Here is a 27,288-nt window from a genome sequence, read left to right as displayed (position 1 = left end):
TCCCGGAGTCCGGGGTGGTTAAACATTATGCTAGTACTCACATTGGAATCAAAAGTACAGACCCATCTACAGAACTTAGTGTTCACTTGAGGGCTACATATTTTCCACGTTGCGTTGTGACTGGTACCCAGTAGGCCTTAATAAATAATGGTGAAATGAATGGGTGTCTGAATAAATGATTGACAGAATCACTGATGGCAAGTGATTTTAGAGAAAACAGCCCCAACCACTGCTCCTTCTAAGAGGACTGTTTTACCTTAATAAAATCTCTAGCTGTTTTGTGACTGTTTGCAGATAACAGGAAACTCTTATTCAAAAATATATTAACCTCCCACCCCTCCCCCCAGCCAATCAGCCTGGCAGCGTTTGAACTTGCTGGGGCACATACCCAAAGCAGCTTTTACTTGATCTCAGCCATTTTCCCTACCCTGTTCCTTCTCCGTAGGCTTCTGCTCAGGGTCAGGCAGCCTGGAGCTGCATTTGAAGTGATTCTGAACATATCCCAGGAAAAGAGTATACACCCACCAAACGTGGCTCATTGACTTCCCTTCCACAGGCTGGTGGTGGTGGTGTTGGCGTGGGGGGAGCGTGACTTGCAGCTCAGTGGTTATCTTTTAATTCACAGACCACATAAGGAACACCATGATCTGTGCGTCTGTGCAGCGTGTTCCAGAGTCCCAGCCCTCACCAGCTGTGAGGTCACATCTCTTGGAAGGCAGTCATCTACCTCAACCAACAGCTCCGAGATGCTGGGCAGCGGGACCGTATCTGCCATTGGGAGAGCTGCCGCTGGTGCTCTGGGCTGTCCTACTCCTTCCGGTAGCCAAAGAGAGGATGCGAGTTTTAAAAATGCATATATTCAGGTAATCCATATTGTCATACGCCGTCTCCCCCCCCCGCCCCCGTTTTCTAAACCTAACAAGTTGTTCCTTCTGTATCACTAATTGGGCAGCCTGAAATGAGGACAAATTTCATTTCCGGTTACCTGAAAGTAAACTTTCTCCCTTCCAGTTTGATTCCTCCAACATCTGTTGAATGCCTCTGTGGTGTAAGTCACTATATTAGGCAGAACATGGAGGAGGAAAATGGCTAGCCTCTGTTTCTGATTAGTGATATAGTCTGTCCTCCCTCTCTCTCTCTCTCTCCCCCTCCCTTCCTCCCTCCCTTCCTCCTTTGTCTTTCTCTCTTTCTGACAGTTGTCTATTCTGGTTCATGTTCCTATGATAATTACCCAAGAAATGAAAGCGTTTATTTTCTAAGTAACAACCCAATATTGATTAGAAGGCTGGGGTCTCAGCCGCCTCTTTTACAGTCTGGTCTGGAGGGACCAGCAGGACCCTGTGACCTCAGCTTGTGGCCAGCCCAGGTTGGAAACATCAAGGGATTTCCAAGGAGGCCACAGGCCTCAATCCTACTTGGTCAGATCGTAGCTGCACACACTCTTGCCGAAATTCACTTACCCCTCGTGCAGGGGGAACCGGTGACAAGTGATGCTGAACCAGAGGTTCAGGACGCTAATATGATTTATTATCTGTGTACAGCCTGGGGAGGAGAAAAGACTCATAGACGTGTTCTAGGCTGGTCATTCTGCATGTGAGCATTTATTTATCTGCAAAGCTGCCGAATGTCCCTGCAGGAAGTCGCGGGCGCAGCAACCCCTGACTGCACAGACAAAAGTCTCCCCTTTACACAGGGCTGCTTTTATTGTTTCCAACAGCTTTGTGCTTTCCCTGGGGGAAGAGGAGAGTCACAGAGCGAGTTTTCTTCCTCTTTTCTCACGCTGCAGAGGAAGTGATGTTGTGGAAACAGGGGCATTAACTTGGCCTGCAAACCACATCAGAGCCAGAGTTGGGAAAAGCTCGGAGCAGGGTGGCATTCCTATGGCTTTCGTCCTCCGGGTCCCCCAAAACCCAGCCTGGGTCTGAGCATGGGGATGGCGGGCGCTGACAGGTGGCACAGAGCAAGAGAAGTCGTACTTGGGAATCATTCCATGGGTAGGAGGGGCTCCCTGGGGACGGATGCTCCTGAACCATTAGGAGTCAAGCCCCCAAATGACTCCTGGGGCAGCTTCATTCATTCTTCATTCATCTACTGGAACACACTTAGGGATTAGGCACTTGGTGCCCAGCACTGTGCTGGCCCAGGGTGTGCAATGGTAAGCGACAGAGACACAGTCCCTGCGTCACGGAGCTTACATTCTACTTCGCTTGGCACGCGCAAGGTACCGGATGTGGTCCCGACCGTCGAATCCTGTAGGTCCTACCTCCTTAACGTCTATCCTGGGCTCTTCCTCATCCGACCATCCTTAATTCAGACCCTTGAGGACTCCTCGCGGAACAATGGAACCCACCCTCCCCAAACTCGCCTCTTCCATCTGATCATGCCACCCACTGCTTTGAATCGTTCAAGCAGCAAGAAGGGGAGAGACAAGGGGAGATAAGGACACCCCCATCCAGCTGAGTCAGCCTCCTTTCTAAAGATTTCTCAGAAGTCCCACCTAGTGATTTCTACTTATGTCTCATTGGCCACTTCTTGCTGCAGGGAAGGCCGAGGAATGGTACCTTTTAGCTTGAGGCCATTGCTGCCTCAGGTTACTACGGAAGGGGGGATGGCTACTGGGGTGGCCAGCCAGCCACCTCTGCTCATATACTCACAGGGTATGTGACAGACAGTATGACATCACTTAGTAGGTGGTAGGAGAGAGTTTGAGAGGGACCTTTTGGGCTCTGTTCCCTGGTTCACATCCCAGTTCTGTGGGAGCCGCCCTCTGTCTCCTCCGTGGGGTTGGGATGCCAGCAGCCTCTATGTTGCTGTAGGTGCAGGTGGAGTCTGCCCCTAGCTGAGCCAGTTCTGTTCTTTTTTTTTTTTCCCCTGGAAATGGGGGATCAGGAGAGAGAAAGCTGGTCAGTCAGGGCAGGGCAGGCTGCATGTTTCCACCTCCCGCCCTGCACCCCGGCTCACCTTCCTGAGATGGGTCCTCGGATGCCAGCTCCCCACCTCCTCATGACCCTGGCCCTGCTTAGCCTCCTACACACCACCCTGGCCTTGGGACTGCTACCACCCTCTGCCCCTGGGTACTAACTTTGGGAAGGTCAGGGTTGGGGAGCCTCACGGTGCCTTGGGGGTGGGGCAAGGTGGCAGCACTTTTGGCCGGACACATGGCAGGGCCCTCTCCTCCACTGAGGATCCAGGCACCGAATGTGTCCCAGCATGGAGGTTGTGATCCCTTGGAGGCCAGCGAGTACCTTGGGTGGAGGCAGTGGGCATGCGGGGGAAGGGGAGAGTGAGGTCCCAGCCCCTGGCTGGGACCCTGCATTTTAGTTTTGTTCTGGGCCCCACAAATTATGTAGTCAGCCCTGTCTGACCGTGGGGCCATTGCGTTCAAGCCTGTGGATGCCAGGCCAGGGAAAGCCAGTCTGCAGAAAGGCAGAGAATAATAAAGAAATGAGGTAAAAAACAGAGTGCCTTCAGAAACACAGGGCCCCAGAGAGGGCAAAGATTGGTTCCTGAAGGGCGTCCAGTGCCCGGCTCCTGCCCACTGTGGGGACCTGCCTGTACTTCTGCTCCTGAGTTCTTCTCATCAGTTCCCTTCTGTTCCTTGTGCTACTATGAACGGATTCCCCTGATCACCAGCTAAAAGTGCCCCAACCCAGACCAAAAAAAAAAAAAAGCTTGGTTTGCAGTTTATAGTGTTGGGTTTCAGTCCCAACTTTGCCGTTTAACTAGCTGTGTGATATTGGGCGAGTAGTTTTTTAAAAAAATATATTTATTTATTTAGGCTGCACCAGGTCTTAGTTGTGGCACATAGGATCTTCATTGTGGCATGACTAGTTGCGGCATGCATGTGGGAACTAGTTCCCCCACCAGGGATCGAACCTGGGCCCCCTGCATTGGGAGCGTGGAGTCTTACCTGCTGGACCACTAGGGAAGTCCCTGGGCAGGTTAGTTATTCTTTCTGAGGCTTCATTTCTTCAACCTTAAAAAAATGGCTGGACCTAACGGTACCAACGTTGTAAGTTGCTATAAGGATTATCTGTTTACACCCCTTCTTGTTAATAGAAGTATTTAAGACACAAAGGCATGTAGAGGATTTTGAGTGAAACAACTTCCTTCTCTGACTGTTTTCTCAGTACTTCGATACTGCATACTTGAATCTGGTTAACTTAAGTGGTTAGAATAGGGTCAAACGAGATGGATGTCATAGGTTTTGAGCACTAGACAGGTTTGCTTAGCGTATTTCCATGACTAAAGACTAAACACATAAGGTAGATATTCCAGTTATCTATCGCTGCACAATGAACAACCCCCAAATGTGTGGTTCAAAATAACAGCCATGTTACTGTATCTCATTATCTTGTGGGCCAGGAATTGGGACGGGACTAGGATGGGTGATTCTTCTGCTCCATGTGGGGTCAACTAGGGGCTCTCAGTGGCACTCTGGTGGTGGCACTCTGGTGGGTCCAAGTTGGCTTCATGCACAAGTGTAGTGCTTTGGTGGGGATGGCTCCAAGGCTGGGCTCAGCTGGGACTGTAGAATGTGGTTCCTATCTGTGGCCTCTCCAGCATGGTGGTCTTAGGATAGTGTCACTTTTTCCATGGTTGCCCAAGTTCCAAAAGACCAAGATAGAATCTAGAAAGCCTTTTCTGACCTAGCCTTGGACATCATGTGGTATCACTTCTGCGGATTCACCTAATTACAGGAGAGTTAGAAGCTCACCCAGATTCAAAAGCAGGAGACTACATGAGGGTGTGAATACCAGGATGCCTGGGTCATGGGTGGGCGCATTTTTGGAGACCAGCTATCACAGTGGACCAACCACTTATATGTTTGTTCCCTTAGTCCTGGGGGGCAAAGTGCAAGGACATGGTTGGGAGAGCTCAGGTCCATCCCCAGTTCATCATCAGAAGTATTCTGGGAAATCCTCAGCAAGGGGCAGAAGATGGAAAGGCTCTTGGGAACATCAGCCTCTGCAGAGAGCTAATTCCATAGGCTCTGGATGTTAAATCCTAGTCCTGCTTCAAAACCAGCCTCTTGGGCTCTTGAACTTACAAAAAATAATCTCAGATTCCTATGAGGGAGTTATAATTGTCCCCATTTTCTATATGAGGAAACTTAATTAAATTGCCCAGAATCACAGCTAGAAAATGGTACAGCTGGAATTTGAAACCAGCTATATCTAATGCAAAAGCAGTAGGTCATTTTACAGTTTAAGTTACTTTCCCAGGGTCACCCAGAGAAATACAGAAATACAATTCAGTACCCATTCATGGTAAAAACGCTTAGCAAGATTAGAAGAGAATGGAAGTTCCTTCATCTGATAAGGAGTATGTACAAACAAAACTTACAACAAACACTGTATTTAATGGTAAAATATTAAAAGCTTCCCCCCTGAGATCAGGAACTAGACAGGATGATTGCGATCACTCTTTCTATTCATTATTATTCTGGAGGTCATAGCCAGTGCAATAAAGCAAGAAAAAGAAAGAAAAAGCATCCAGGTTGGAAAGGAAGAAGTGAAACTCTCATTATTCTCAAATGACATGCTCGTGCACATAGAAAATCCAAAAGAACCTACAATCCAACTATTAGAATTAATAAGGGAGTTCATCAAGGTCACTGAATTTAATGTAGGGCTCTGGTGAGGAGTCAATGAGAAGTTTGTATCAGCTACTAAACCCTAACCTATTTAATCCTCACAACCACTTCTCTTTGGCCTGTGACCCTGGTGACACTTCCTTCTTGACATTCCCTTTACCTTGTCTTCCTTGATACAATCTTCCTTTGGGTCTCGTCCTCCTCTTCTGGTATCTGCTCCTACAACATCGGCCGTGCTCAGAGTTTGATCCACAAGCAGTGCTGTGGCAAGGACAGCTTCGTCGTGTTCTCTGTGAGTGGCATCTCCCATGGGTGTCCAATACTCTTATCATTTCTTCCCTGGACTCGCCCGCTGACCTAGTTCTTGGTTCTCCCACCTCAATTTTTCCCCCCATTTTTTTTTATTGTGGTAAAATACACATAATATAAAACCGACTATCTTAACCATTGTAAGTGTACCATTCAGTGGTGTTAAGTACATTCATGTTTCGAAACCATCACTACCATCCTCCTGCCTCCCTTTGTTTCCATCTGTCACACAGGCCCCGGTGGGAGGGGACCTTCCTCAAATACAAACTTGATCTTGCTGCCTTTTCCCTCTTTAAAATCTTTCAAGACCGGAGACACCTTGGTTAAGGATTTGGGGCCATAAGAGAGGTGATCCCAGGAAGCACAGTGAGGGAATGAGAATCAAGACAGGGAAGGGAGGAAGGCCAATATACGGTACGTTTGTGAGCAGGTTACCGATATGGGCAACTGGGGCTCAATTCTGCTGGTGCCTCTCTGAGATCCTGTGTAGCACACCCCTCAGCACTGCCCCGGTGAGGGGTGAGGAAGCTGGAGTATTTACCCACCAACTCCCATCCAGCTGGTAAACCAGCTTTCTGGGAGAACAAAGAAAGTCCCAATTTGTAGTGTTTGCCAGTGGCCACGATATAAATATTCCCACTGTGGCTGATTGGAAGCTACCAATGTTTTAACACTTGGCTTGCAGATTTTCTGAATATGTAACAGTCAGGCTCTCAGGCTCTCCAGAGCTAGTACCACTGCTCCAGCACACCCCAGCTCTCATTCCGCATTAGCTGAGGGTTGTTTCTGGGAAGCTAAGCACTTAGGATCTGCTCGCCCATATGGTGGCCAGCTGAGCATGCTTCAGAGGCCTGAGAACTCCCTCTGATGGTTTCAGGAAGTCCTCATTGTGTTTGGGAAATCTTTTCAGGTGCCTTCCGGGTTGGGTGGAGGGACACGGGTGGGATACCAACAGAGCTTGCGGTTAGGTCTTCGCAGGGCCCCCCTGCTTGGAATGCCTGCTCCTTCTTAGCACACACCCCCGCCCCCCACCCCCGTAAGCTTCTGCTCGTCCTTCAGTACTCAGCTGTGGTGGCACCACCTCTGTGAAGCTCTCCCTGTGTTGCCACAAACTGTCCTTGCTCTCGTGACAGCCTGAAAGCACGCCCTTGGCTTGTTAATTGCTACCTGCCTTTGTTCCTCACTGTACCGTAAGATGCCAAGGCCAGGGATGTTGTCTATCAGTTTCTGTAACCGCAGTTGTTAGCCCAGGGCCCAGCACAAACTTAGCTACTTAATAAACAGACAACTCGCCCCACCTGACCCTGGCACGTAGTAATGATTGAGTCAAATGAACACTCTCCCCCCTCCCCCTCCACTATTTCTATATCCACTGCTCAATCAATCAGTTGGTCCCTACAGCTTTATCGCTTATTCCCATCCGTTTCCAAAGAGGACTTTAGGCAACAAGCAGGTGCTTCCTTTCCCGTGAAGGTGTGAGTGACCGTATTTTCTGAAGCAATGATCAGGACACATGATCTGACACATGTTACGACACACGGTCTGACAATGGGACAGAACAGTTTAAATCACCACCGTCTCGGAAAATCTGGGCTGCGTGGCCCTGTGTCGAAAAGAGCCAGGAGCCATGGCTTCGTAATGCACGCCCAGAGCAGGCAGGAGTTCTGTTTTGAAGACCTCTGTGCTTTTAAGAGCGGCACGTGAAGATAGCGGAAGAGAGAAGTTGATTTCTGCGGCACTCTAGCTGGAGTGATCATAGGGACCAGGGAAAAATCTGTGGCAGAAACAAGCTCCCATGAAGACCATATGCTGTAGTTCTAATCGATGGCTCTTAGAAGTAATTCCTCGACATTGCATTCATTTTTACTGCCTCCCCTTCAGGGGCAGGAAGAACAGGGTTGTTAGCCCGCGTTTATAGATGAGGGTATTTAGAAACAGAGAGGTTCAATGGCTCAGCCCCAGTCACAGAGTGAATCAGAGACACCGCCAGCCTCGAATCCAGAATTCCGACTTGAGCTTCTGCGCCAAGATCCCTCGGGGCACGTTTCCTCTCTAATTTGCATAAATCATCAACATTTTTTTCCAAGCTTGTGCTGAGAAAGCCCCTTTTCAAAGAGCGGAAACTCCCTTTGCCTTCTGTCGCCTTAGTTTTATTTTATGAACCAAATTCTTTTACTTCAACATGTAGACTTGCTATTTTCCCTTCCGTTGAGCCCTTTTCAAAAGAGGTCGTGACCTTTGCTTATAGATGCAATGGAAACGGGTGAGCCTAAATGAAATAAAACAGACGATCCGGAGGCCATATAAAGTGTCATTTCAACTAATGTTCAAAATCCCATGCAGTTGATTATAAGTCTTAGATCCTGGCAGGTTATCAGGAAAATAAGAATGGATAAATGGTGCTTCCAGTGTTTGGACCCCAGTAGGTGTAAGATGAGCCTCCAACCTCGGGAGCAGATTCCTAGGATTAGACATAAGAAACTGGACATACCAGGGCCGTGCAAGCTTTGAGAAATTTCAATTTGGAAATATGTAGGGAACCATACCTGAGACTGAAGGTATGCCAACTTGGTCTTTTAATCACCAACATGATTACATAATTACTCACAATCCTTTCACATATTTAAGAAATTCTTAGCTTATGACCTCATCTGTCTGATGGTCCTTAGGTGACTCCAGTGTTGAGGTTTCTGGGCATGAACTGTGCTTCCTGGAATCCCAGGTCAGTGCTTAGTGCCTTGCTGACACTCACGAAATAGTAATAATCCTCTTGAAAGTAAAAACATGCAGTGTGTTTGGAAAAATCTTCTCCTCCATGTCAAGTACGTTAGATTTTCAAAATAATTTATGGCTCATCTGTTTAACCATTAGAAAAAAAAGGAGTTCTGTCTATTTGAAATCTTTGGTCAAATAAAATTCAGCATAGAGGAAAAGCTTTTTGTCTACATGGCACAGTAATTTACTTTATTACTTATCACATTAGTCAGCTATTGCTGCAGTCATGCTGTGTAACAAAAGTTTTAAGCACACCCAAACTCAGCAGCTTAAAATGTTTATTTCCTGTTCACGGGGTAGGGGTCGGGGGCTGGGGTTCTGATGATCTCAGTTGAGTTTGGCTGTACTCGGTAGCTTGGGTCCAGGCCTGTTCCACACGTCTCCTCATCCTCCTTGGCCCAGCAGCTTCCTGGAGCATCCTCATTTTATGGCAGATCACCAGAGAGCAAAAGGCAGGCCAAACAACACAAGCACCTTTAAAGCCTTTGCTGGCATCATATCTGCTCACATTCCATTGACTAAAGCAAGTCACAGGGTCAAGCCCAAGGTCAGTGGAGCAGGGGAGCACAACAGCCCAAGAGGGAGGGGGAGGGGAGTAAATATTTGCCGAACAATACTCCAGTCTCTCACAATTATCATCCCTAAAAGCCTGTGTTATGGACTGAATTGTGTCCCCCCCAAAATTCATATGTTGCAGCCTGAGCCCCCAATCCCTCAGAATGTGACTGCATTGGGAAATGTGGCCTTTAAAGAGGTGATTAAGTTGAAATGAGGCCATGAAGGGAGCTCTAATCCAAACTGGCTGGTGTCATTATAAGGGAAGGAAATTTAGACACATAGAGGAAAGGCCATGTGAGGACACAGCGAGAAGGTGGCCGTCTGTAAGCCAAGGAGAGAGGCCTCAGAAGAAACCAAACCTGCCGACACCTTGACCTTGGGCTACCAGCCTCTTGAACTGTGAGACAATAAATTTCTCTTGTTTAAGCCACCCAGTCTGTGGTATTCTCTTATGGCAACCTGAGCTAATACAGCCTGTAAACCCCTTGTGGGTGACTCAGGGCTGTGTCTTACTCATGGTGTTGTCTTCCCCCACAGTACTTAGCACATTACCATGTATACATATTTATGTATATTTGGTGAATGAATGAAATCGTCTCTCAGTTTCAAAATCAATAATTAACTTATTTTATCAGCCAGACTCATGGTTGCAAGTGTTAGAAACCCATTTAAAGTTTTTTTAAGCAAAAAGGAAATCTTTGGGGTCAGATGACTGGGGTAGCTTCTAAAATGTACAGAGTGATTCTAAGAACCAGGGCCTCACCTGCCGGATCCTCTTTCCATGGTCCCTCACTGAGGCACTTGGCCTTGTTTTTGCGGAGAAAATGACTACCAAGAGAACGACAGATTATATTTTCCAAAAGTGATGACAACAATATCTCCCATCCCAGCTGCCCATCTTATGGTGTGACTTTGACATTCCTCCCATTGAGAGGTAGGGTCTGTGTTTTCTGCCTCTGAATATGGGTGGGCTTGTGACGACAGTGGAAGTAACACTGTGTGACTTCTAGGCTAGGTCATAAAAGACGATACAGCTTCTGCCTCGTTTGCTGGAACATTGCCTTTGGAGTCCTGAGCTGCCATGGCAGAAGTCCGAGGCTGCCACGCTGTCAGGAAGCCCAAGCTACATGGAGAAGCCACATGAAAGTGTTCTGGCCAAGAGCCCCAGCTGAGGTCCCATCTAACAGCCACCACATGTGAGTGAAGATGACTCCACATGACTCTGGCCCCCAGCCATTGAGTCCTTCCTGTTGAGGCCCCAGATATTGGGGAACAGGAACAAGTCCTCCCCATGGTGCCCTGTCCAAATTCCTGATCCACAGAATCTGTGAGCATGATAAATGGTTCTTTTATGCCACTATGCTTTGACATAATTTGTTCCATAGCGATTGTAAGTGGAATACAGAGCCCAGGGTTACACTCTTACAGCTGCCACTCTTTAGAAAATTCTGAGAAAGGTCTCCATTTGGGGCTTCCCTGGTGGCGCAGTGGTTGAGAGTCCGCCTGCCAGTGCGGGGGATACGGGTTCGTGCCCCAACCCGGGAAGATCCCACATGCCGCGGAGCGGCTGGGCCCGTGAGCCATGGCCGCTGAGCCTGCGCGTCCGGAGCCTGTGCTCCGCAACGGGAGAGGCCACAACAGTGAGAGGCCCGCGTACCGCAAAAAAAAAAAAAAAAAAAAAGTCTCCATTTGGCCAGGCTTGGGTCACATGCCTACCTCTTGAGCCAACTGCTCTGTCCGGGAGGAAGTAGAGTAGCTCTAGCCTACTTTATGTGTTCATTCCTGGGGGAGTAGGCAGGGATGTTCTTACGGCCACATACCAGACACCTAGGGCTAGAGTGATTCATCAAAGGTGGTAGGGGTGGTCTCAGCAGAAGGGGTATGAGAATGTGTTCTGGGCAGACTGAAATAATAGCTATATTCTGTCACCTTTACTTTATTTGGTAACCTTTTTTGGGGGGAGAAGGGGAGGTTTAAGATAGTTTCCTTTAAAAGAAGATCGGAGACCACAAGCTGTGTGACTTTGAGCAAGTTACTTTGCCACGCTGAGCCTAATAAGCATTTTTTTTTTGTACTTCTCTGGCAAGTTGTTAAGAGTGTGTTAGAAACGCTTTTCACTTTAGTCAAAATTTACGTCAGGTCAGTCATCACTTGGAAGCAGGGACTTCAATGTTCTGCTGAAGGGTCCACATTGCTGTCTGCATTAATTTCCACATGGCTTCCGTCTTTCCCTTTTCCACCCCAAAATACACACACACACACCAGTCGCACGTGATGTGCGCACACACATATTAAATATGTATTTTTCATATATTCCAAAAATAACCAAACCTTTCTTCTTTCCTGAAAGCCAGTAATATTTTTGCAGCCTAGAAATATCCTTAGGGTCAATATTCTCTATCAGGGATCGGCAAACTTTTTTTGTGACAGGCCAGAGAAGAAAAGTTTCAGGCTTTGCAGGCCAGACAGTTTCTGTTGTGACTACTCAACTCTGCCCTTGCAGCCAAAGCAACCACAGACGATATATAAGCAAATGGGTGTGGCTGGGTTCCAATAAAACTTTATTTATAAAAACAGGTAGTGGGCCAGATTTGGTGCACAGGCTGTACTTTGCACAGAATCTATAGCAGCACTGTCCAATAGAAATATAACGCAAGCCACATATGTATGTAGCTGCGGAGAAAGGCGGTGTCTCCCCAGTATCAATTCCCAGCCTGCAGTAGCGTCAGCTCCCCTGTTGTAGGAGAAGGTATCCAGGCAGAGCATCAAAGATATGTGGGTGCTGGAGGAAGGAAGTTGTCAGAGTACAGTGAATTGTCTCACATAGCTGCCCGCGAACTCAGGCAGGCCCAGGGCGTAAGGAATGGGGCATCAATGGTGTCTGCCTTGGGGAGCAAACCTAAGGAAGAAACCTGTGCCTTGGAAGGTAGAACAGTGAAATGGGGGAGGGGGTACCATGCCACTGGAGATATCATGGTGCTGCTGGGTCAGGGCTTTCCTGAAGCCAGATCTAACTCTGGACTTTAAGGTTATGTGAACCAGTACATTCCCCAATCAGTATGTAAGCCGATTTCCATGGGGATTTCTATGTCTTATCACGGAAAGCAGTTTTTACTACTCTACAGGTTAATTAGCTCAGCAATTCTTCGGATGCTGAATAACCTTACTATGAGAATTGAGATTGGCAGAGGTGCGGAGATTCTGTATAAGCGTTTCTCAGCCCCTCTATATTTGATAGGATATTTCCCTCCTACTCCTGCCCCTCAAACAACAAAACGAACACCACCTTTTTGGTTTTCAACCCTATGTCAGTAGTAAAATAAGACTTAAGAAACACCCTGGGGAGTTTGGTTAGGATCTATTTCTGAATTGCACATGGTCCAGCCTGTTGACTGAAGCAAAGTGTAGACAGAAGCTACACCATCATTAAAGAAGGTGGGGTATATATATATATATATGTATACATATATGTATATATGTATATATATATATGTATACATATATATATATATGAATATTATTCAGCTATTAAAAAAAAGAAGGGAATCTTGCCATATGTGACAACATGAATGGACCTTGAGGGCATCGTGCTAAGTAAGATAAGTCAGACAGAGAAAGGCAAATACCGTATGATCTCACTTATATGTGGAATCTACAAAACCAAACCAAACCAAACAAAATTCATAGAGAACAGATAGGTGGTTGCCAGAGGCAGGGGATGGGGGTGTGGGTGAAATGGGTGAAGGGGCTCAAAAGGTACAAACTTCCAGCTATAAAATAAGTAAGTCATAGGAATGCAATGTACAGCATGGTGACTATGCTACACATTAATAATAGTTAATAATAGTGCATTGCAGTATTTGAAAGTTGCTAAGAGAATAGATCTTAAAAGTTTTCACCACACACAAAAAATTGTGTAACTATGTATGGTAATGAATGTTAACTAGACTTACATCGTACTGATCGTTTCGCAATATATACAAATATGGAATCATTCTGTTGTATACCTGAAACGAATATACTGTTATATGTCAATTACATCTCATTTTAAAAAGAAAGACAGAAAGGAACCATCAGTCCAAAAGAGACCAGGGCAGGTATGGTAGGTTGTTGGGTCCCTAAACACCCATTTCAACTCTCCTCTTGCTGACAGTCTTTTAGAGCAAGGCTCTACATTCAATAACGCGCTTTCCCAGACATCTGTGCAGGAGAGGTGGCCGTGTGACTCCAGTCCAGCCAGTGGGACACAGTCAGAAGTCACCTATCATTGCCTCTTCTGCTGCTTTCTCCTTTGGCTGGAGTGAGGGGCTGGGGCTGGAGATGCACGCGTCATTGCCACGTTCCGAGGAGGGGGAGACGGGCAGGCTTCTTCTTGGCCTTCGTGGGCCACCTTTCCAGACCTGGACTCTATTACCCCAACTTCTTCCTGCCTGAGATAAATCAGTGCCTTTACCATTAAGCCAACAGCCACAGTTGTTGCATTTCTCTTATGGGCAGCTGAATGCAGTCCTGTGTGACACAGAATCATGTAAGCCTCTTTACTTTTACCAGGATGTTCCTTTACCACTTTCCCAAGGATCGTGGGCACGTGGGAGACCTCAGAGGGCCTAAACTGTGGCCAGGGCAACAGATGCAAACCAGGACAGATGAAAGTAGGTAGAGTAGAGCTAAATGGCCGTGGGAGGACCTCTCCAAGCTTGTTTTTAAAAATCTTCAGGGAATCCTGGGGAGATCATACAGCCTTGGTGGTGAACCCGGAGCCAGTTCGTCCTCCTCATTGGTATAGACTCTTGGTGAGTGAAAGTGCCCAGATTCCAATTCCAATGCATGGAGGGAGAGGGGTCCCCCGCGCACCTGCTCCAACAACAAGCAGTGCCTGGGACGCCAGCTGGGTGTCCTACAGTTCAACTCAATTCTGACACCATCTACCTGGAGACAGCGTCAGATCCCACAGGTTAAGGGCTCAGTCCCACAAGACTGCCCTCTGCCTCAGATGCCAATTGCAAGTCCAGGTTGTCACCTGTGCCTCTGACCTACTGGCTATAAATCAGAGGTTCCCACGACCTCCTTCTTGGGTTCAATTAATTTGCTAGAGCAGCTCACAGGACTCAGAGAAACATTTTACTCACGAGATCACTGGTTTATGATAAAAGGCTACAACTCAGGAACAGCCCGATGGAATTGATGCGTAGGGCAAGGTGTGGGGAAAGGGCACAGAGCTTCCATGCCCTCTCTGGGCTCACCACTCCCCCCATGTCTCCACGAGTGCACCAACCTGGAAGCTCTCGAAACCCTGTCTTTTTGGGTGTTTATGGAGGCTTCATCACACAGGCACGATTGATTAAATCATTGGCCATCAACGACTGATTCAACCTCCCTCCCCTCTTCCCTCCCAGGAGATCAGGGGGTGGGAATGAAAGTTCCAACCTGCTAATCACAGGGTTGGTTCCTCTGGTGACCAGCTCCCATCCTTAATGAGGTGTCCAAAAGTCATCTCGTTAACATAACAAAAGACACCTTTTATCACTCTCAGCACTTAAGAAATTCCAAGGGTTTTAGGAGCTCTGTGCTAGAAGGGGACCAGACCAGATCTGTGTTTCTTATTATAAATCACGAGATGACAGTGAATCTCTCTTGGACTCTACCAGCGCAGAATGAGCCATCAGAGGCTAAACGACAATCCCAAGCTACACGATGGGGAACATCTCCCATTGCTCTAGGACCTGGGTGCTCACCAAACCCTTGTCCCTCATGAAAAAGGCCTTTCGTTTTAGCTCCTGTGCTCTCAGGCAACCCCATCATTCTCTCCACTTCTCTTTACTGCTAGTTTATGGCATTGAAAAAACAAGCATCACGACAAATTGCCTTTTCTTCTTGCCTTTCGAGAAAGAAACCTAAGTGCTAGTATTATTTTCCACTTTTAATCACAGCTTGACAGAGATGGAAAGTTAAGTCATGTAATTGCTTTTGTGTTTTGTACTTCTTTTCACTATTTTGGAAAAAAGAAATAGTTCAATGGATAAAATGTGGGTTTACACCAGACCCCAAACATCACGAGCATTAATGGCAACCATGTGTTATTCCAGAGAATGTGCACCTACTTTGTGGGAGGAAGAAAAAATACGGCGCTGCTCAGCTAGTGCACAGAGGAAACCAAAGAGTTCCAAAGGCATGTTTGGGGACAGAGAGCTGTTTCAGGTATCTCAAAGTGAAAAAGATATATTTTGTAAAAACTTAAGATGTAGATATTACCATGGGCGTACTTGCAGCAAGATTGCCTTCCCCAAACTATTAATTCATAAAACGTCTGTCTCCTAACTGGAAGGTGGGGGATGCCTGGAGGCACATCTGGCCCATCCCACCGCCTTCTGCCTGGATTGTCCACAAAGCCACTGGGCCAGCATGTGGCCCTCTGTGCAGAGGCCAAGAAGAGAGGCTGCAGACAGGTGGGGCTGCAGCTTGGCCACAAAGTGCTCCCTACCGCCACCAAGAATGGAGCTGGGATGGGGCTCTCCACCCAGCACAAATCTTTCCCCATCTCTCCCGTTGCCAGAAGCCTCAGGTGGGCTGGGCTGGCAGAGGAATGAACTTAGCAGAGACCCACTTGGTTCCAGGAACCATGACTTGATACTGCTGAATCACGATTGCCTGCTGGAAGGGACAGTGCAGCCTCAGTCTTTGTATGTGTGAATTTAGTGTCTGCTCGGGGGCTAGAATCAGAGTTGTGGTTGGAAGCATCCAGCCCCAGATTGTAAAGTGGGTAGGAATTTTTGCTTGGTCACAAAGTCTGGTGTGCAGACACTAATGCTCTTTATTTTCCTTTTTCGTTCTTTTTTTTTTTTTTTTTGCAGCCTCTAAATTTTTATTAACATGCGTTTTTAAAAGCAAGCACCCATACTAGTGTGTGTGGGGGGTAAGGGTGGGAGAGGAGGGCAGGGCAGGGTGAAGGAATTCTGCTTTATTGGTAATAAAATGCCAGAATTTTTTATTTATGTATTTTTTAAAAATTATTTATTTTTGGCTGCGTTGGGTCTTTGTTGCTGCGTGAGGGCTTTCTCTAGTTGTGGCGAGCAGGGGCTACTCTTCGTTGCGGTGCGCGGGCTTCTCACGGCGGTGGCTTTTCTTGTTGCGGAGCACGGGCTGTAGGTGCGCGGGCTCCGTAGTTGTGGCACGTGGGCTCAGTAGTTGTGACTCGCGGGCTCTAGAGGTCAGGCTCAGTAGTTGTGGTGCACGGGCTTAGTTGCTCCACGGCCTGTGGGATCTTCCCGGACCAGGGATCGAACCCGTTTCCCCTGCCAGTGCAGGCGGATTCTTAACCACTGCGCCACCAGGGAAGCTCAAGCGCCAGCATGAACTAGAATTACCTTCGCTCTTGAGCTCTCGTTTCCACCGATGGTGAATACTGTCAGCGCGCCAATTCAACCCAGCTCAGCACTTCCTGTTTAAAGGTGGTCCCTCTCAGGATAAATGCGGCACTCCCTCATCCTCACAGCCTCCTTCCCTTCTCCCAGGCGTAATCAAGGGCTGACTCCTGGTCCCGGCCTGAGGAAGGGGCCCACAGGCCACCATTGGTACTCGCTGACTTCTGCCCAATTGTGTTATTCATCTCCAGCTGCATACGAAACCACTCCAAAACTTACGACAAACACAATATTTATTTTTCCTGTAAAATCTGCAATTTGAGCAGGGCTTCGCAGCTATTTGGTGTCAGCTGGGGTAGCTTGAAGGCTGGGGGTTGGAATCTCTCCGAGGCCCCCTCAGACGGTGGCTGCCATCTGGGACCTCATCTGGGACCTCATCTGGGGCTGTCAGATGGAACGCCTACACGTGGCCTCTGCCTGTGGTCTGGGTTTCCTCACAACATGGCAGCTGGGTTCTAAGGGTAAATGAAGAGAGAGGGGAGGGGTGTGCCAATTTGCCTTTCATGACCTAGTCCTTAAAAATCGCGTGGTATCACTTCGTCACATTCCGTTTGTCAAGGTGGTCACAAAAGCCCGCTGAACTTCAAGAGGTGGAGAGGAAGACTCCACCTCTTGAGGGGGGAAATGGCACATACTAGAAGAGCATGTGAATTCATAAGTGTTGTAGAGGCCACTCTCCAACTACGGTCTGCTACACCCTCTCTTCTCCGTGCATTGGCCGTTGATCTTTTTAGAGCTGCCACCATCTCTGGTTCATTAAGTCCACTCTAGTTCCCTCACCGCTACCCAGAGGCCTCTTGGTGTTCCAGCCTCACAACCACGTCTGTGCCCATCTTGGGGATGGAAACATTTATACAGCTCTATTTCCTCATGCTTGAGAACGCTGTTGGCCTCCAGGCCTCCTGGGCTGTAGCTGCCCTGCGGCTCCGGCACCACGTTGGATGTGAGGCTTCTCCGTGTAGCTTCCAACCATCCCTGGTCTCCTCTGCTTGAGCCCCAGCCTTCTGGTGCCCATTCCAGCCGGCAGGGAAGAGGCAGCTACTCTTCTGAGGGCAGACTCCACATTCAGGGCATTTATTGTAAATTGTATCCACCGTTTCATTTTACCCCTTATTGGCCAGAACTTTGTCACGTGGCCACATCTAACTGGGAAATGTAGACCTTATTCTGTCAAACCGTGGGTTCAGTGAAAAACTGGAAGTTTTTTTCTCAAGGGAGAAAAGAATGGGTTTTTCAGGAGAACTCCTATCTTGACAACAGAGGCAGCATTTAACCTGAGAGCTTCAGGGTGAGTCAGAGTCAGCAATGATAGAACCAGGGGAAGAGTATTTTAGGCAGAGGGAACAGCAAAAACAGAGGCTCAGAGGCAGGAAAGAGCATGGCCTATTCGAGGTACAGGAGTGTAATTAGTGAAGGGTGTGACCTGTGGAAGTGAGGGCAGGTAGACAGGAGGAGAGAGATGAGATGAAAGGAAAGGCGGGTAACTACCAGACCATGCGGGGCCATGTTGGCTAGGATCAGTAGTTTGGATTTTATTCTAGAACACGTTTCCGAACGGACTCTTTGATGTCTACAGTTCCCACAATTAGCAATTTTTTTTTTGGTGCAAAAGTCCATTCAACACAAATATTTATTGAGCACCTACTCATGACAGGAAAACAGAAGGCATGTGGCAAGGTAGGAATAGCTTAATATTTGGAGTATTAGCATTTAGAAGGTACCCAGTTTGGTCAGTGTATTAGCTGAGTATCCCTGGGCAAATTACTTAACTTCTCTGAGTCTCAGATTCCTTGCTAGGCAACGTTGTGAGTTTTTAACAATATAATGCGTGTAAAGGTTCATGGTGAACTCTAAGGAGCCTCGTGTACACTGTGGTTATTGAGATATTGTTACAATATTGGTGTAAGTTCATCACACTCTTTCTGGAGTACCAAAGGGCCAATCTGAGGGTAGGTGGTGGAGGGGAGAGGATGGATATAGAGAAGGACCCAGCAGGGAGAGGGCTGAAGGGAGGGCCCCTGGCATGGTCACCAAGCACTGGGCCCTGAGGTGTGCAGTTAAGGAGGGACAGCAGGGGATACCAATGAGTCACTCTGGCAAAACTGATGCCCATCTCCGCATCCCCTCAGCCCATCACTATTGATGCCCATCTCCGCATCCCCTCAGCCCGCCTCTGAGTTCACCTGCAGGTACGCTGAGCTCTTTCTAGAAAGCCTGCAGGGCTCGTCTCTCTTTTCTTCTCAGCCTATGGACTTTCTTTGGCATCAGGGATCTTGCTGGAAGCATGCAACCTGGAAATGCCATGGAGTTAGCATCCTGGGGAAATTCTCAACCCTGCTACCCCAAGTTGGGTGTTTGGAACGGGGGATGTGTTCTCATGTGTGCCCCACATGGCCTCTCAGGGGCTCCCGGGTGGGGTGGAGCAGCTGCCCTCAGTGGTAACTTGCTCATCAACACCCCCTGAATACGCTCTCCTCTTTATCTCACCTCCCCACTCCCTCACCGTGCTTCCCGGGGTCACCTTCCCAATAAGCGACCTGCACCCGAATTCTCATCTCAGGCTCTGCTTTGGGGGGAACCTCGGCCAGCTCTCCATTCCCGACCCCCTTCCCCGATACGTAAGGCGAAAGGGCACAATTATAGGTGGCCACGTGACCCACTGCCAGGTATTGGCTCATAAGCCAAAGTCTTTTGGAAACTTTCTTGGAAAGCTTTCACTTCTTTATAAAAGGAACAGACATTTTTGGTGCTGGAATACCTCCCCCACCTTCCTGCCTTGACCATGAACACGCTTTTAGAGCTGCCGCAGCTGTCTTGAGGCCAGAAGGGAAGGCCAAGAGGATAACAGAAACGCTGGTGTCCCTTATGTATTAAGTCACCGGGCTCACATCTATAGACAGCTAATTCTAGACTTCTTCTTTTGTAAGGAATATAACCCCCGGGTTTGTTGAGGACGCCGTTCACGGAGTGCTTGGTTACTTGCACCCTAATGCAGACCTAACTGATAACAGTTGCTCAGGGTGCCAAGGTCAGTGGTGGCTGCAACCTAGATTTTCAAGTCGTGGAGCCAGTGAGTCAAGCTGCTCTGCAGCAGGCTGGCAAATGTTGGAGCAGCACAGCCGCCCCTGCCCTGCCAACTCCCACTCCCGTTCTTGCCTCTCTCCAAATCCCACGGCTTCTCCCAAGCGGGATGGACGAGGCTCCTCTTGGGAATTCTCAGGCTTAAAGGTTGAGGAATGCAGGTGGCCTCGGAGACCCCAGGCAAGTCTCTGACCTGCGTCACTCACCTTCCAGCCTCTGTTTCCTTCTTTCTTACTTAAGATTTACAGAGAGAGCAAGGTCTGAAGCGAAAGGATAAGAATCTATCCAATTAGGGGGACAATTCCCTGATTCCCCTGTAATTTACATTTCTTCTTTACTTTCTGTCTCGTTTTGTCTTAGAAAGCAAGCCCGTGAAAACTAGGCTTGTGATTTCTTTGGACTGAATCGCGTACAGTTGTTCACTGGTACTAACTGAGAGCCTGGATTGCTCCGGGCTAGGGGAAAATACCAAGGAGATGGAAGGCCTGTCCTGTCCTAAAACGGGGCACAGTCTAGTTGGAGGCAGTGGAACCTCCCAAGAGGGCCTATAGTTCAGGAGGCATGATCGCATAGGGGTCCACGAACATATGTTCTGGAATGGATGACCTGCATCGAGCAAGGTACTTAACGTGTGTGTGCCTCAGTTTCTTCTTCCGTAAAATGGAGAGAATAATTGTACCTAATCCTTGGTGCCATTGGTGCAAATTAAGTGAATTAGCCGTGATGATGATGATGAAAGTTATGTGTTCATTCACAGTGCCCAAGGCAGTGCTTTGCACATTCGAAGCTCCAGGAACAGTTTCCTTTACCCAACACCTATTTATGAGTATTCAGTACATACCAGGCGCCGTGTTAGGTGCTGGAGGTACAGTGGCAAATTAGACAGATAAGGCACCTGTCCTCATGGTCTGCCAGGGACAAGGACATGAAAGTCATTACACCTGTGACAAATAAGGACTCCAGTCAGAGGGCCTGGCCCAGGTCCAGGCCTTGGGGTGTGAAGGGGGTGGACTGCTGAAGCCCAGACGGAGCGCACCTAGGTGGAGGCTGGAACGGGGTCCAGATCCTGTGCACCTGGAGGGTTAAGTGTAGGCAGACAATCAAGGTCACATATCAGTGATTGGGTTCAAACTGGTGGAGAATTCTGGCACGGGGACACAGGGCAAGGTGTGTGAGAACCACACCCCGGGCCTCCTTCTGACCTCCTCTGCCTTGCCCCCTGCCCATCGGCAGTGTGGACGGATCCGGGGCCCCCGCGGGAGCCAGGCGACGATCTCCTGCAGGCAACAGTTCTGATCCAGCCGTGTAGGAAGATTAGCAATGGAAGATTAATTTCTCCTTGTCATTTCCCCAGGGGCCTTAAGCAATCTCGGGGGCAATTTTCCTCGCCTAGAACACCGCCCTCGGGAAGCTGGCTGCGGTGTGGCGCCGGGTGAAGGACAGCCCTCGAGTCCCAGCTTCGGAGCTGGGTGGCGAGCCACAGAGAAATGTGCCCGCTGAGCAGTCATCGCCGTCCTGTAATGGACGCTGAACAAAAGAAAGGGAAAGCACGAGCATCGCTTTGCTGTGCGGGCTCTCCATTTGGCTAAGGAGTGTGAAGGACGCTGGAAACGGAGCTCTCGGACTTTCGGTGCTGACAGCCGCAGGGAGCCGGCAGTCTTTGTCTCCAAAGAGATTTCTTTTCACAGTCGCGGCTTTGCCTGGAGGGCGGGGTGCCGAATCCAAGGCCACAGTTTCTCCTTCCTGCTAAAGAGAAGGAAGAGGGCAGGGCTGTCTTGTGCTCTCCCACGGGGGAGTCTGAGGTCAGATCTTAGGAAGGACTTCCAGGTCAGAAGGGTAGTCTTCACCCTGGATTTCCATTAGAGGCTTTTCAGTGAGACCCAGAAAACTGTTGTTTGGCATGAATTGGGAGATGCTTAGGCTGGAGGGTCTAGGAATTGTCTGAAGGTTGGGACAGGGTGCGTCCCACAGACGATTGTGTTTCCCGGCCACCAAGTGGCTGTGCCCTTCAGCCACTCAGCTGCACCCCATGCTGGGCCATGGATCCCCCCGCCATTGAACCTTTATTGAGCACTGATGGTGCTTAAAATAGGGCTCCACCAGTGTGACGCTGGGTGTGGTATTAACCTCTCAGACTCCATCGCTTCATCCCTAAAATGGGCTTGATAACGTCTTCCTCGCAGGCGGATGGACAGCAGTGAGCTAACATATGTGAAGCAGCCAGCATACATGGCCATTGCTTCGGACAGGGTGCCTTCAGCTGCGACGAACGGAAGACCCAGCTAAGAGTGGCTTCACAAAATGGGACTGCGTCTCACAAGAGAACTCCTGAGGCAGGTTCACTTTGGGGGGTGGGCTGGGGGCGGGGGTAGCATCTCTCTGCTCCACTACCCTCGGCTTGTTGGAGGTGACGATCCTCATGGTGTAAAGATGACTAAAGCAATTCCAGACATCACAGGTTCAGTTTAAAGAAACTGACACCTCCTTTTCTGTGGGTAGTGCATTGTCTAGGACTAGTGTCATTGTCTAGGACTGGGTCACAAGGCTGTGCTCCACCAATCTTTGGTAAAGAATATGAGGTCATCATGGTTGGCTTGGATCAAGCGTAACTCACCCCCTAAGAATGCGAGGGGGTCCCCTTCCCTGATCACACTGCAGGATGAACACCAGAACAAAATTTGGGCTTGGCCATCGAGGAGGATGCAGTGACCTTGAGGGCATAGAAGGAGAGAACGGACCCTTGGATAAGCAACCTGTAGTTTTGGCCACAATTACCTGCCTACCTATTTGCCTTTTTATTCTTTTTTCTTTTTTTTTTGCCTTACCAGGCAGCATACAGGATGTTAGTTCCCCGACCAGGGATCAAACCTGTGTCCCCTGTAGTGGAAGCACGGAGTCTTAACCACTGGACCTCCAGGGAAGTCCTTACCTTTATATGCTTGACTGTATGTCATATTTCCTTGAATAGAGAGAGTATAACCCCTTGCTGGCAGGAACCTCTTGGTTTTTCTATTCCCCAGCCCCAGGCACATAGTAGGTACTTCATAAGCATTTGTTATTGATGATGATGACGTGTATCAATGATTTCAAACATCATGAAGCAGTAGAGTTTGTACATATTTCTTTTTTTGAGAGCGGGAAGGGACTTTAGGAAACAAAATATAATTTTTGAAGCAGTACCTCAAGCATTATTCTGAAATTCATTATGAGATCAAGGAGGAGATGCTACAGAGAAATAAAAGTATGTTGTTGTCTGGTGAGAGGAAGTCAGGAGAAAAAAATAACCAACATACATCTAAGGAAATATATATATATACACGTACAGACTTTTTTTTTGGTCCAGCTTTCACTTCCTGCTTTACCAAAGTAATCTACACTGAGAATTCCGCCCCCCTCCCCCCCCCCACCCCGCCCCATAGTAAAGTGTTTTTTTACAGTTTGGTTAACCAAACAAATCAATAGTGGCACCCAGTGGCTAGGAGGGTTAATCAGGGAACAACAGTTTCTTTTTGCATCTCAGTTTTATCAACCAGAGCTGCATTTAAAAATTAAACCACTGAGTCAAACATTGAAGGAAATGTCTCTTTGGGCTTTGACTCTGGTAGCATTTTTTTCCCACGCTTCCTTTCCTCTTAGCAGCCAAGATCTTGTGGGCTCATCCTCCACCTTGGAGCCCAGAATTTGGTGGGGGGAGGGGTCTTAGAAAAGCCTCTGTTGTCTGGCACGGCTGTGGGGATTGTTAAGAGCCTGTTTATTCTATGTCCTCTCTAGAACCAAGCGTGTGTAATTATGTGCATTGCTGGAGTTCCAGGTCTTTCCTCCAGAGGACATTCCCCCCTAAAGTTGCTGACGTCTGGTCCTTACCGGATTTCAGAAGGCAAGCGATCCAGAGGAAACCAAGACCTCTGCCAGTTAACAGGATAACCAATTAACCAAACCAGTGAGAGGGAACACGGGAATGCCCATATCTAGCCTTGGAGTTCCATCTTCATTCTTCTAGCAGTTAGCAGGGAGAACATGTGACATAGGCCAGACTGGTAATTCCTTACTCACTAGGCTTTGCAAGGTTCTAAGTCCTATTTATTGAGCTGCATGGACTGTGCCGCTGCCTCAGAAGGGAAGGTAGGCCCAAGTTACACGCTGACATAGGAACGAATTATTTTGTGTTCCAAACAAGCTACAAGATCCCCACGGCAGAGGCCATTCGTTGTCCCTAAATAGCTCTTCCCCGCCCACCCCCCCTGCTATTTATAAGTAATAAAGTAATAGAATTTTAGCTGGGCACATAGCCTCCTGGAGAAAAAAAAATTTTTCCCCAGCTTCCTTTGCAGCTAAGTGTGGCCATGTGACTAAGTTCTGGTCAGTGGAATGTAAGTGGAAGTCTTGCATGCAACTTCTGGGAAGTGGGAAGTATCCTTAAAAGGAGTGGTCTTTCTCTGTTCCTTCTAACATTTGCTTAGAATCTAGTCCTGATGGCTGGAGCTCAGGCAGCCATCTGGGACTGTGAGGTGGCATAGAATGGTGAAGTGTACCAAGATAGCAGAAACACAGGTCCCCGAGTGCCATATCAGTTCTGGGCACATTATGGACACGCTTTTCCCCCTAGCATTTTCCTACTCAAAATGTGGTCGTGGACCAGCAGAATCAGGATCATGGGAACTTGTTAGAAATGCAAATTCTCAGGCCCTATCCCAGACCTACTGAAACAGCAACTCTGGGGGTGGGGCCCAGCCATCTGTGTTTTAAGAGGTCCATGGGTGATTCTGATGCACTTTATAATTTAAAAACTGTCGTAGACTATTAAAGTATTTTCCTGTTTTTTTTCTTATTAAGGTATTTTCATTGATTTTTCCCCAAATTATTAAGAAAAAGTATTTAGAACTAGGATACCCTAATACTCCTTCTGTCTTCTATCTATTTTCCCCCACCTAATTTAAGAGGAGATATTATCAACATCAATAAAATTGTGAAAATACATGAATTATGTATGGGTGAGGGCAGGACTCCTTAAAGCATAAAATTTAGACCAAGCAAGAGCAAGACTGGTCTCGCAAACTAAAAATGTGCAAGGATAAGCAAGTTGAGTTCATGGAGGACAGTGTGATAGCTAATTGCAGGTGTCAACTTGACTGGGCCACGGGAGCCCAGATATTCGGTCAAACAGTATTCTGGGTGTGTCTTTGAGAGTGTTATTTATTTATTTATTTATTTATTTATGGCTGCGTTGGGTCTTAGTTGCGGCACACAGGGTCTTTCGTCGTGGCGTACGGGCTCTTCCTCGTGGTGCACGGGCTTCTCTCTAGTTGTGGCGTATGGCCTCCAGAGTGCGTGGGCTCTGTAGTTGTGGCACATGGGTTTAGTTGCCTTGTGGCATGTGGGATCTTAGTTCCCCAACCAGGGGTCAAACCTGCGTCCCCTGCATTGGAAGGCAGATTCTTAACCACTGAACCACCAGGGAAGTCTCTGAGAGTGTTTTTGGATGAAATTAACATTTGAATTGGTGGACTGAGTGAAGCAGATTGCCCTCTGTAATGTGGGTGGGCCTTACCCAATCAGTTGAAGGCCTGAAGAGAACGAAAAGGCTGACCCTCCTGGGGGTAAGGGGGAACTCCTTCTGTCTGACTGCCTTCTGGCTGGGACATCTGTTTTTTCCTGCTATTGAACTCAACTGAAACATTGGCTGTCCCTGGGTTTTGAACCTGAAGACGTTCAGACTGGAACTGTACCATTGGCTCTCCTGGGTCTCCAGCTTGCTGACTAAAGATCTTGGGACTTGTCAGTCTCCATAATCATGTGAGCCAATTCCTTAAAATAAATCTCTGTCTCTCTACACACACACACACACACACACACACACACACACACACACACACACACACACTATTGGTTCTGTTTCTCAGGAGAACCCTAATAAAGACAGGGAGGCAGTGTGACAGAAAGCAAAGACCCAGAGAGCCCCGTATTCAAATTCTAGTTCCATTACTAGCTAGGTGTGAAGTTCTTAACCTTCTGAATCTCACTTTCTTCATTTGTAAAGTGGGGCTCATCATACTTTCTTTTCCAAGATTTTTGACAAGACTAAAGGAGATAATGTTTGTAGAACACCTGACACAGTGCCTGGCACATAGTTGAATGCTCAGTAACTGACAACAGTGACAAAGATAATGATTGTTATTATGGTAACGATGATGAGTCTAGATCCCTAGTGGATGAATATGAGAAGGGGAAGACACACCCTGAAACTTTTAAGATAATGTTTCTTGGCTGGTATTTTTCTCAAAAGCCATGAGTAGGAGAGCCATGTCTGACCTTCTGTCCTTGTCATTATTATGCATCATTATCCACATATAGAGGTGATGGGAGGTGTGGAAGCCAGTCTCCAAGGTGGGCCCGATGAGCCACGCCTAGTATTCCTGTCCTTGTGCAATCCCCTCCTACACTGAATCAGGGTGGATCCACTCTGAATCTACTGTGACCTATAGACTCCTGCAGGTGTGCTGGCATGTGACTTTTGAGGTTGGTTATAAAAGATATTGCAACTTTCTTTCTTTAAAGAATTCTTTTATATTGAGATATAATTGACATATAACATTGTATAAGTTTAAGGTGTACCACATGTTGGCTTTATACATTTATATATTGTAATATGATTGCCATCACAGCATTAGCTAACACTTCTATAACATCCCATAATTATCATTTCTTTTTTTTAATGGAACAATTAAGATCTAGTCTCTTAGCAACTTTGAAATTTATAATACAGTATTGTTGTCTATAATCACTAAGCTGGGCATTGCAGCTTTTGCCTTGCTCTCTCTCTTTTTTTTTTGTGGTACGTGGGCCTCTCACTGCTGCGGCCTCTCCCGTCGCGGAGCACAGGCTCCGGACGCACAGGCTCAGCAGCCATGACTCACCGGCCCAGCCGCTCCGCGGCACGTGGGATCTTCCCGGACCGGGGCACGAACCCGTGTCCCCTGCATCGGCAGGCGGGCTCCCAACCACTGCGCCACCAGGGAAACCCTGCCTTGCTCTCTTGTGTAGCTTGCTCTGGGGGACGCTAGACGCCATGTTGTAAGGACATTCAAGAAGCATTGTGGAGAGATCCACATGGTGAGAAACCAACTAGCCAGCACCACCTTGCCAGCCATGTGAGTGTGCTATCATGGAAGTGTATCTTCCAGGCCCTGACTTCATGGCTTTTAACCGAAGCCCCAGACATCATGGAGCAGAGACAAGCTGTCCCCACTGTGACTTTTCTGAATTCCTGACCCACAGCAATTAAGAGATGTAATAAATTGTCAGAAATTGTCTTCATGTGGCATTCTCCCTGTGTCTTCACACGCATTCCCCTTTCTCTGTGTGTCTGTGTCCAAATTTCCCTCTTCTTATAAGGACACCAGTCCTATAGGATTAGGGCCCCACCCTTATGACCTCTTTAACCTTGATTATCTCCCTAAAGTCCCTATCTCTAAAAACAGTCGCACTGGGGGTTAAGGTTTCAACCTACGAATTTGTGGGGGGGGGACACAATTCAGTCCATAACAAAGT

This window comes from Lagenorhynchus albirostris, chromosome X (genome assembly GCF_949774975.1).
Source record: "Lagenorhynchus albirostris chromosome X, mLagAlb1.1, whole genome shotgun sequence".
Lineage (NCBI taxonomy): Eukaryota > Metazoa > Chordata > Mammalia > Artiodactyla > Delphinidae > Lagenorhynchus > Lagenorhynchus albirostris.
Note: the sequence above shows the minus strand (reverse complement) of the source record.